Source organism: Dromaius novaehollandiae, chromosome 23, assembly GCF_036370855.1.
Source record: "Dromaius novaehollandiae isolate bDroNov1 chromosome 23, bDroNov1.hap1, whole genome shotgun sequence".
Lineage (NCBI taxonomy): Eukaryota > Metazoa > Chordata > Aves > Casuariiformes > Dromaiidae > Dromaius > Dromaius novaehollandiae.
In genome coordinates this window covers 11,748,580-11,758,261 of record NC_088120.1, presented here as the reverse complement: position 1 = coordinate 11,758,261, position 9,682 = coordinate 11,748,580, and the positions used below count along the sequence as shown (strand labels likewise).

The 9,682-nt window shown below is 54.5% G+C and overlaps 1 long non-coding RNA gene across 2 annotated transcripts; it reads right to left on the bottom strand.

Annotated features, from left to right (window-relative positions):
- Nucleotides 1-933: 933 nt before the first annotated feature.
- On the bottom strand, nt 934-8,794 carry LOC135330712 (uncharacterized). Of its 2 annotated transcripts, none has more exons than XR_010392757.1 (7): nt 7,731-8,794; nt 7,152-7,318; nt 6,796-7,000; nt 6,250-6,416; nt 4,318-4,389; nt 3,709-3,792; nt 934-1,210 (listed from the first exon to the last, which is right to left on the bottom strand). It is a non-coding gene; the product is annotated as an uncharacterized LOC135330712 (long non-coding RNA). The 2 variants fall into 2 exon arrangements; XR_010392756.1 differs by having other exon boundaries at nt 6,796-6,959; nt 7,731-8,785.
- Nucleotides 8,795-9,682: the final 888 nt, after the last annotated feature.

The following is a 9,682-nucleotide window of genomic DNA, read 5'->3' as shown; positions in this document are numbered from 1 at the left end:
CAGCATGCTTCCCCTTACCTGTGATGCCTGAAGAGTCATCACCACACCAGCGTCCATCCATCCATCAGGGAAAGGTCAGCTCCTGCTGCTGCCCTTGATGTGGCAGGTGTCCGAGTAGCTGACAGCCTACTCCTCTGCTTTTTCCTTCAGGGATAGGATTCAGCTCAGAGATGAGAGGAAAATGCCTGATCTTGCCTGTCTGCACTTCTGCCCTACCCCAGGCTAGAGCCCTGCAAGACACTTCCACAGCTCTCAGCTCACCCGTCACATTGCCAGTCTCCGTGTGATGGGCCTGCGCCATATCAAATCCAGAGCGCAGGTCGGTGTGCAGAGCTGAACGCTGGGTACAGGGGAAGGTTACAAAGCCCAAAGAAGGGTTTGCAGCCTGCTGCTTAGGCTTCAGGGCTTACAGTTTATTATCTAAGGATTTAGCCCTTTTCCTTTATCAGTAAGTCATAAGCCCTGAACACTAACTGCAGGTCTTGGAACCCTAATAGTTGCCGAGACTTTAAAATTTATGGCTAAGGTTGGATTTTAAATTCTGCGCCCTGATCACTAAACGAGCAAACTGTAAACCCTGACTGATAAAGACTGAGCCCCACAAAAGAAAGGAATAAACTGTAACTCCGGAGTGAGAGACCCTCAACAACAAACTAAACAATAAACCTTAAGTGAAAAATTCCAAACCCTCAGCTTTAAGCAACAAACACCAAAGCACCCATACGCATGAAAACAGTAAAGAGAAGGCAAGGAGTTTTGCCCACAGCTTAAGAAGTTTTCCCTTCCTCTAGAAGCACAGCAGAACGGGAAGACATGCACCAGAATCACGTTACAGCTGCTGTTTAGAGGCTTGGTTTTAGCCACCATTCAAATGTGAGCATGTGCAAGAATCACTCCACAGGACTGCACTAGGCTGCACTTGCACTGAACCTACCTGAAGCACTGCAAGCACTAATTCATCTCCGGGTCAGACAATTAATATTTTTGGTCCTCTCAGCTCCATGGGCAAACATCCACAGCCAGTGACACCAGTGACCACCTAGGGAACAATCACCTCGCACCTCCCAGCACTGCTCACATATGATGCAGCCCAGGACTTAGCTGTGTCCACGCTGCAAGTCAGAGCTCACTCTCCATGGCCAGCCGCGCATCTCCGCAGAGCTCCCAGCTGTGACAAGGCTCCTTCGACTGCCCGACTGGGCTTCAGCACCTGCAAAGAGGCCAGAGCAGTTAGTTAGAGGCTGGGCAACTGCACGGCCCTCCTAGAACTACTCCCTAGTCCAAGGCCCGTAATTGTTCCCACAGTTATGACTGACCCTCCGTGCTGCTTCAGTCACCCTCTCTGGCTCCATTTCATCACAAAGTTGTCACAGCAGCTCTCACGGACAGGCAGGCTCGCTCAGGCACCCGGCCGCCTCCAGCCTTTGCTAGATGGTCCTCCGCAGGGAAACTCTGCCTCTGATGGACACTCTCAGAAAGCACCGTCCAGCCAAGGCAGGATAAAAACTAAGGCCTCCAAAACCTCCAAACCCTGGAGAGACAGAGCTGATGGGAAACTGACTTGTGCTACCAGTACTGTAGATTATGGCTTTGCTGTGTACTACGGTGCTGTTGCTCATACACATGTAACCCCATTTCTCTGCTATAGCAAAGTTACTGTTGTAGCTGGCTCCTGAAAGAAACAGTAACTTGCGAAAACAAAAATCCCAGGTAAGGCAGTTGCATACTTAAGACATGAGTTGTGAAGGACCTTTACTCTCAAAGTACAAACAATACTGGAACCTCTGGACTTCAAAGAAGGAAGGTCTAGAAGGTTTAGGGCCCAACACTAATAATGCTAGAAACAGAAATTGTTTGGAGGGACCAGAACAGCAAAGAGAAAGGAGTTCCAAGGAAAGAAACAAGCCAGAAGCTATGTAAATGATTGCATTCATCAGGAAGCGATGGCAGGGGTGGGGTGGGTGTGCATGTTGACAGCACAGCATATCCCCTCAGGAAGCACTAAATCAACAACATGGGTTGAGCTGTAGACATAGGGAAGACACCACTTTGCATAAAGGCAGACCTGACAGAAAAGTGGGCTCAATGCCAGCATCGCAATCACAACTCAAGCTGCACCACGTGACAGCCCTGGCTGCGTGCAGGCAGACAAGAGGCAGTAACTGCAGACCGCGCTGACGAGTAGGACAGACAGCAGCAGCAGCTCCAGACCGCCCTACCGCGAGCGCCTGTCCTAACGCCCAAGGTCTCGGAGCCTCTGCTGCTCTCTGCCTCCGTGACACCTTCCCCAGGAGCCTCTTCGCTGCCTGCCGCGTACCCCATGGCATCTCTAGCCCGCTAGCGCTCCCCCGCTGCACAGCCACAGCCCCGCGCCTCCGCGGGCAGAGTCCCTGCGGAGGTGTCCGACGTGACCCGAACCAGACCGACCGACGGCACCCTCTGGGCGCTGCCGATCACCATCTCTGCCGAGTGCCGACCACCTCTCGCCACCCGCTGCACCAGACAAAACGCAAAGGAACGACAGACCTCCACCTGAACGCGGGGACAGGGGGGAGAACAAAAGAAAAGAGGGGCAGAGAGCTTGGCAGATGGATGGAGGGAGAAAGAAAGAGAGGGACAGAGAGCCGGCCCCAGGGTCTGGGCACTGGACAAAGGAAGAGAAAGAGAGGGACAGAGGGCCACACAGATGGAGGGAGGGCTGCACAGAGGACCGGGGAGCAGAAGAGAGAAAAATGGGGAAGGCAAGGCGGCCAGAGGAACGGCGAGGGAGCAACAGAGAAGGGGGGAGAACCGGAGAGAGGAACGGGGACGGGAAGAGAGGGACAGGGAGCCAGTAGGAGCGATGGGAAGAGGACGAGAACGACGAAGAGCTGGCCAGAAAGGTGGAGAGAGAAAAAGAGGGAGGGCAATTCAGACAGAGAGATGGGACAAAACAGGGGAAAAGAGGGATAGGGAGGCAAATAGATGGATGAGGAGCTGAGCAGAGGGATGGAAATAGAGAGAGATGGCTGGAGGGGTGGACAGAGGGCTGGGAAGGCAAAGAGAAGTACAGGCAGAAAGGCAGACGAGAGCGGCAGACGGATGGGGAGCCGCACGGAAGGACAGCGGGCAGGTACTGGGATAGGAAGAGGAAGAGGACGATGAAGAGCTGGATAGAGCGATAGAGAGCCAGTTAGAGGGACGCAGATATTGTCACAGAGATGGAAAGAGTACAAGAGGGATGGGGGAGCTGGGCAGAGGAACGAGTAGCTAAACAAAGGGATGGGGCACTGGACAGAGCCACGGGGAAAGGAAGAGAAGGATGGAGCGCTGGACAGAGGGGCAGGGAGCGGAACCGGATGGATCCCGACAGCCTGGAACAGCCCTCGCCATGCTCCGACTCCACCCCACCGGCTGAGCCCGCAGCGCTCTCTGCGCACCGCTGCGCCCAAAGTCCGCTCGTGGGCCTACTCACCCGTTTCCCTACGGCTCCGGGGTGTCTGTGGGAGCGAGGGTGCACACACGGGCCCAGGCCGGGGAAGAACCTCGCGTTCAGTCACAGCATTTTACCATTCCTCGTGCATTAGCCCCTCTCAGATGCTCAACGCCAAACGCCCTCAGCCCGTAACAACTTCAGTACCTGCAGCACCTAGTTTTTCCACGCTCTCAAATCTTCCTTGCTCTTTCCCGTCTTGTTTGAAAACCCTCCCAGACCCCTTCTGTACTTACATGCTTCCTCAAAACAGCATCGCCAAAGTCAACAAAACAGGCCGAGCTGCATCCCTTCGAGTTGCTGGCCCTCAGAACAGCATCCTGCAAGTGAATCAAGCCACCAAGGTCACTGGGAGATTCTCTTTTTAGAGCTTTCTTCCCCCAAAGCTTTAACGATGGCTCCCTAACCTGGGCAAATGCAGAGCCTCCCTTAAGCGCTGCGGCAGTTTTTACTCTGGCGTCCCAAGTTGCTGCTAGGCAGCGAAGCAAGGCAAAGACAGGTGCGGTCACAGCTTACCCATCTAGCCACGAAAATTCTTATTTTAGGCCTCACTGGTCATTCCAGGTAAACAGACCAAAACAGAGCTCCAAACAGACAGGCGAGGCTTCGCACAGACCTCGTGGCCCAGCTAGCAACAGCAAGACCCTGTCTTACCGAAGACTCTGGGCTACCAGTCGCTATCCCCCCCTCCTTTGCCGGTCCACGCATCGCGGCTTATTACCCGCGAGTCCGGTAAGGACGCTGCCGACCTTCCTGTGGCCGAAGCCTCCTCGTCGGGACTGGGCGGAGAACCTTTCTGCTGGCGTTTGAATTCTCCTGGAAGCTCTTGACGCGTGATAACTTACAAAGGTCCGAGAGCGGTGGTAGCCTGTAGTTCTTCACGGCAGCACACAGTCGTTCCCCGAGGTCCTGAACGCCTACGATTAACACAGTTTATCAAAACAAAAATACTACCGCTACAGGGTGTAAAGGCAAGCTAAAATTTCCGCAGCCAAAGAAAACCCCTTCGCGTCTGACACAACGAGCCCCACGTGCCAGCGCCTATAGCTCGAGGCTAGCGACCCCTCCCGGGCGACGATCTTTTGGCAGGCTGCGGATCTGAACTCCTCCGTCTCGCCTAAGAGTCTCCGCTGGGACACAGCAACTTTGCCAGCCAGCACTTGTTGACGGAGGCATAGTAAAATCCATCAGGGAGGGAGCAAAGCAAAAAAAAAAAAAAAAAACAAACCAAGAAGAAAAAGAAAAAAAGAAAAAGATCAAAGCTCTGCAGAAAATCATAAGAATCCAAAGTTGTTTATAAGCACAAAAGCGGATCCAATATACACACTCAAGCAAGGTAAACGAGAATACGCAAGCCACAAGTACCGCTTCCCCTAACCCCTGTTCTGGGAGCTATGATGACAGTCGAGCTTGCCGCGAAATGGAAGTCAGACTAAGTAGCCGCTAGAGATCAACCTCTCGGAAACCTCCTGAGTCCGCGTTTTTGGCGCAACCGTGCTCTGCCCCTCAGTCAATTCAGACGCGCACAAGAAGAGCCACTGCTTGTAACACTTGCACAGCAACCGCCCCCCTGCCCCCGCTCGTTAAGATCAGCGCCCACTGCGACACTCGGATAGATGATACTCCGCTGTCTCTTCATTTCCCTGACGTGACTACTTTAGAGGGAATTGAACAGACTGGATGGCCCCTGCGCGATCAAAGGTAAAAGTCTCAAAGACGGTTACAGCCCAGATCGCTGCTAAACAGTCTTTCTGACAGCCGGAGAATTTTGTTCCGGCCGCAAAGGGGACGTAAAGGTGAGGCGACCGGCACCCGCTTTTCTTTACCGCCATTTTCTAGCGGTGCTGCTCCCACGCAGTCAGCAGATGTGGAAAGCATTACCGAAAAAGGCTTTCCTTGTCCTGGGAATTTGAGGGCAGGAGGTTTTATAGCCACTTCTCCCAGTTCAGTGAAAGCAGCGTCACGTTCCTCGTCCCAGCTCCCTTCCTGACTCCCTCCCAGTACTTTCCACCATGGTCTGCTGACACCGGCAAAGCCATCTTAACGCTGCTGGAGGAAACTAAATCCTCCTACAATTGCTCTAAGCGGGAACCGGTGAGAAGGAGCCTTAATTCCACGAGGCTTCAACCTATCTACTGTCTTCCCGTCTCCCCAAATACCATTGCCAGGTAACTAACCCGGGGCTCGCACTCATCGAGCCTTCCTGAAATCGATCTCTCAGTTTTACACTTCAGACCCTTCTCTCACTCCCTTCCTCTTCAGTAGCTCTGGTCACTTGACCACCACTCCCCCAAGATAATACTTTGCTGTCTCACAGCTCGTCAACTATGACGCTTCACAGGCACGTAAACTCACACGCACGGAGACAAATGTATGCAGAGCACTTCTCGTAACGCATACAGACCTTCTGTTATACGCTGGCGACCTATTATTCGGATTGCTATTAATGGCGCTCCTTCCTCGCCAGGAGGAACGGGCTTTCCCTTTTTCTGGCAGAGGGAGACAGCTTTCACTTGGCTCCCTTTGATTCTATTACTTCAGCTTGCTCACGTTTTTTACTCTCTTCAACTTCAGCCGTGGCAATTAATCTAAGAGAGCATTCGTTCTGTCTTTCCCTTTCCATGTACACGCATGAGGTAACAACACAAAATAGAAACAACCAAAGCAAAAATAAGGCAGATACAGTTAGCGATAGCCATGGGGTAGGAACGGCTTACTCGGTCCTCAGTGCTGCTTCTGGGAGGCCAAAATAACTAACGGTCATTATCGACGCTTACCTTAGTTACCCGTGCCAGAACACCTCCTCCTGCAGCCGTTTCTGGCGACATCGAGGGTCCGCCGCATTTTTGCTTCCTTGCTTCATCCCGTCCCTTAGGTATTAATCACAAAAAACTGCTTGTCCAGCTTTTCTCTTGGTCAGCATTTGCTCTCGTTGGTCCCATCTCTGTAACACAGAGAGAAACTCCTATTTTACTTTCAAGGAAACACTTAGATGTTCTTTTTCTCTCTACCGTGCTCTTTTCCTCCCCCCCCCCCTTTTTTTTTTCCTTCTTCTTCTTTTCCTTAAGGGAAAGGTCTTAATACAGCACTTTACATCACACGTTACAGGGCAAACAGTTTAGAAACATTACATACAGCAATTAGGGTTAGGTTATTAGGCAGGCGCCATCTCCCACGAAACCTTATTCTTATTCCGCTTCAGTGTTATTGTTACTGTTCTCAAACCCTCGTATGCATGCGCTTAACCGACAATTCTCTCGGTCTTTAACTACATGGAGGGACGACAGCCCTCGATTTGCCTGTCTCCCTTTCAAACCTATTACCTTTTTGAGACAGCTCCTAGCTTCCTCTTACGCTCGGACGCTGGCCTCACAGGCGACGACCAAAACGAACAACTGGATCGCTAGGTCTAGCCGCCTCTCTTCAAGATGTGCCCTTTCGGTGCGTACCTTTCTTGGTCTCTTCAACTTCAGCCGTGGCAATTAATCTAAAAAAGTAAGGATGACATCTATTCCTTTCCGTAGCTGCCTGTACGATAACAAAACAAAAGAGAAACAGCCAAAGCAAAGCTAAGGCAGATACAGGCAACAGCAGCCACAGGGTAGGAACGGCTTACTCAGTCCTCAGCGCTGCCTCGGGGAGGCCGAAATGACTGCTAATGGTCATCAGCGATACTTACCTTAGTTACCCGTGCCAGAACGCCTCCTCCTGCAGCAGTTCCTGGTGATATCGAGGGGCCGCTGCATTCTGGCTTCCTTGTTTCATCCCGTCCCTTCGGTATTAACCACAAGAAAACGCTTGTCCGTCTCTTCTCTTCGTCAGCATTTGCTGTCCTTGGTTCCATCTCTGTAAGGAAGCGATACACTCGCGTTTTACTTCCAGTGAAACACTTAGGTTTACGCATGATCTTTTTCTCTTTACCCTGTTTTCTTTTTTCCCCTTTTTTTTCTTTTTTTTTCTTCTTCTTTTCCTTAAGGGAAAGGTCTTAATACGGCACTTTGCGCCATACGTCACAGGGTAAACAGTCTGGAAACGTTACACACAGCAATTAGGGCTAGGTTATTAGGCAGGCGGGCACGTCGCCTAATACCTACCTAACGCCATCTTCCACGAAACCTTATTTTTATTCTGCTTCAGTATTACTGTTACTGTTCTCAAACCCTCGTAGACGCGCACTTAACGGACAACTCTCTCAGTCTTTAACTATGTGGAAGAACGATAGCCCTCGATTTGCCTGTCTCCCTTTCAAACCTATTACCTTTTCGACACAGCTCCTAGCTTCCTCTTACGCTCGGACGCTGGCCTCACAGGCGATGACCAAAATGAACCACCGGATCCCCAGGTCTTGCTGCTTCTCTTCGAGATGTCCCCCTTTGGTGGGCTGCCCTGCCAAACAAACCAAAAAGACTGCCGAGGCCGCGAGGGTACCAGATTTTCAGACCGCTTCTCCGAGGCTTTCGGGGTGACCGACGTCACCGCTTCGCTTCACGTTACTCACAGCTACCTTCGTCTATTACTTCGGGCTAAACCTGTTTCTATTTGCAGAGGGGCTTGTTGCTTGTTTAAACTTGACATATAGTCCACAACCTGCTCTGCATGCTCCCTAGTCCCTTCTGCTTTCGCAACACTTGTGGTAATTCAAGGCGGTAATTAAGAGTCCCCATTGTCCCATAGGCTGGAGCGAGACATTGCTGCTGCTCTGAGGAGGTGCCTAAAAGCCACGCTGTTTTCGCTAGCATCACTGGGGCTTCCCAGAGCCCATCGGTGTTCTCTTGAGCTTTTCCCGAGCCTTTTAGGTTTTTTAGGCTATTCCTTAGCCCGCCATTTTAGGGCAATGTTCTCCTTAAGCACTGCGCACAGCACGATTATCCCAGATCAGCCACATCGTGCACATACAGAGGCTTCTCAGAGGCGGCTCAGAAGAAAAGAGAGAAAAATCTCTTTGTCATCTGCGCATCCACCCGTCAACACTCTTCACCAGGAAGTGCTCTAAGTTCCTGTTTCTCTAAAGCGGGACCGAGTCGAGGCGGAGACGCAGATCGCACCCCATCTTTGTTAGAACGCCTCACTGCTGCGGGGACTGGGTCTGGCAGCAGTCTGAGGAATGTTTGGGGCCTTGGACAGAGTGCAGGCGAAGGTCTGGAGTCAGTGACAACATTGCGGCAGGGCTCGGAGGCGTTTTGGGGCCTGTGGGGGCGTTGGGGCTGGATTTGTGGGTGGTTTAATGGCTTTGGAGGGGCTGGTTGCAGGAAGGGTGGGACTCTGCGGGGCCCTCAGGGCAGGGGTGCCATCCCAGATGCGTAGGGAGTGCATAGGGGTGCCCTACGTGGCTCTCAGCTCGGCGGGAGGAGCCACCGGTCTCCCACCCCACCAGACAGGGGAGCGGGGCGGGGGGGGGGGGGCAGAGGAGGTGGAGGGATCTATGAGCTCGCAGAGAACGCCAGAGGAGGCAGCAGGGAACTCACCAAGGGCCCCGCATCCCAGAAGAGCTGCGAAGGACCCCGTGTCTCAGACGAGGCTGCCGTGCCGCTGCTGGAGACATCCAGATCCCCGCGCAGACACCCCCCCCACACACACTCCTCCAGGCTGCGTCCGCAGGGGCGAGCGCACGCCCCGGCCCGCGCTGGGGAGGAACCGGGGCCCTGCAAGCGACACACGGAAAAGAGAGAGTCAGAGCCGCGCTCCGGCAGACCCGGCGCCGCGCAGGCGCGGCGCGGCGCGGCGCGGCGCCGGGCCCGACTCCCTCCCCCCCGCCCCGCCGCCTCCACACAGCGACGGCCCCGGCTGGCAGGACACAGCCCGACACCCGCGGGCACCCGAAGGCACATGCTCGACTCCAGCCCGCCTCTGCCCTCGCCCGCCGCCGTCCAGCGAAAACACCCACCCTGCTCGCCGCCATCTTGCCCGCCGCCGCACCGCGCGTGCGCCGGCCGCCCAGGGCTCGCGTCGCCGCACCGCGCCTGCGCCGCCCAGGACCGCGCGGGAGGGGCGGGGCGGGGGAGCGGAGCGCGAGGGGCGGGGGAGCGCGAGGGGCGGGGGAGCGGAGCGCGAGGGGCGGGGGAGCGGAGCGCGAGGGGCGGGGGAGCGGAGCGCGAGGGGCGGGGGAGCGCGAGGGGCGGGGGAGCGCAGCGCGAGGGGCGGGGGAGCGCAGCGCGAGGGGCGGGGGAGCGCAGCGCGAGGGGCGGGGGAGCGCAGCGCGAGGGGCGGGGG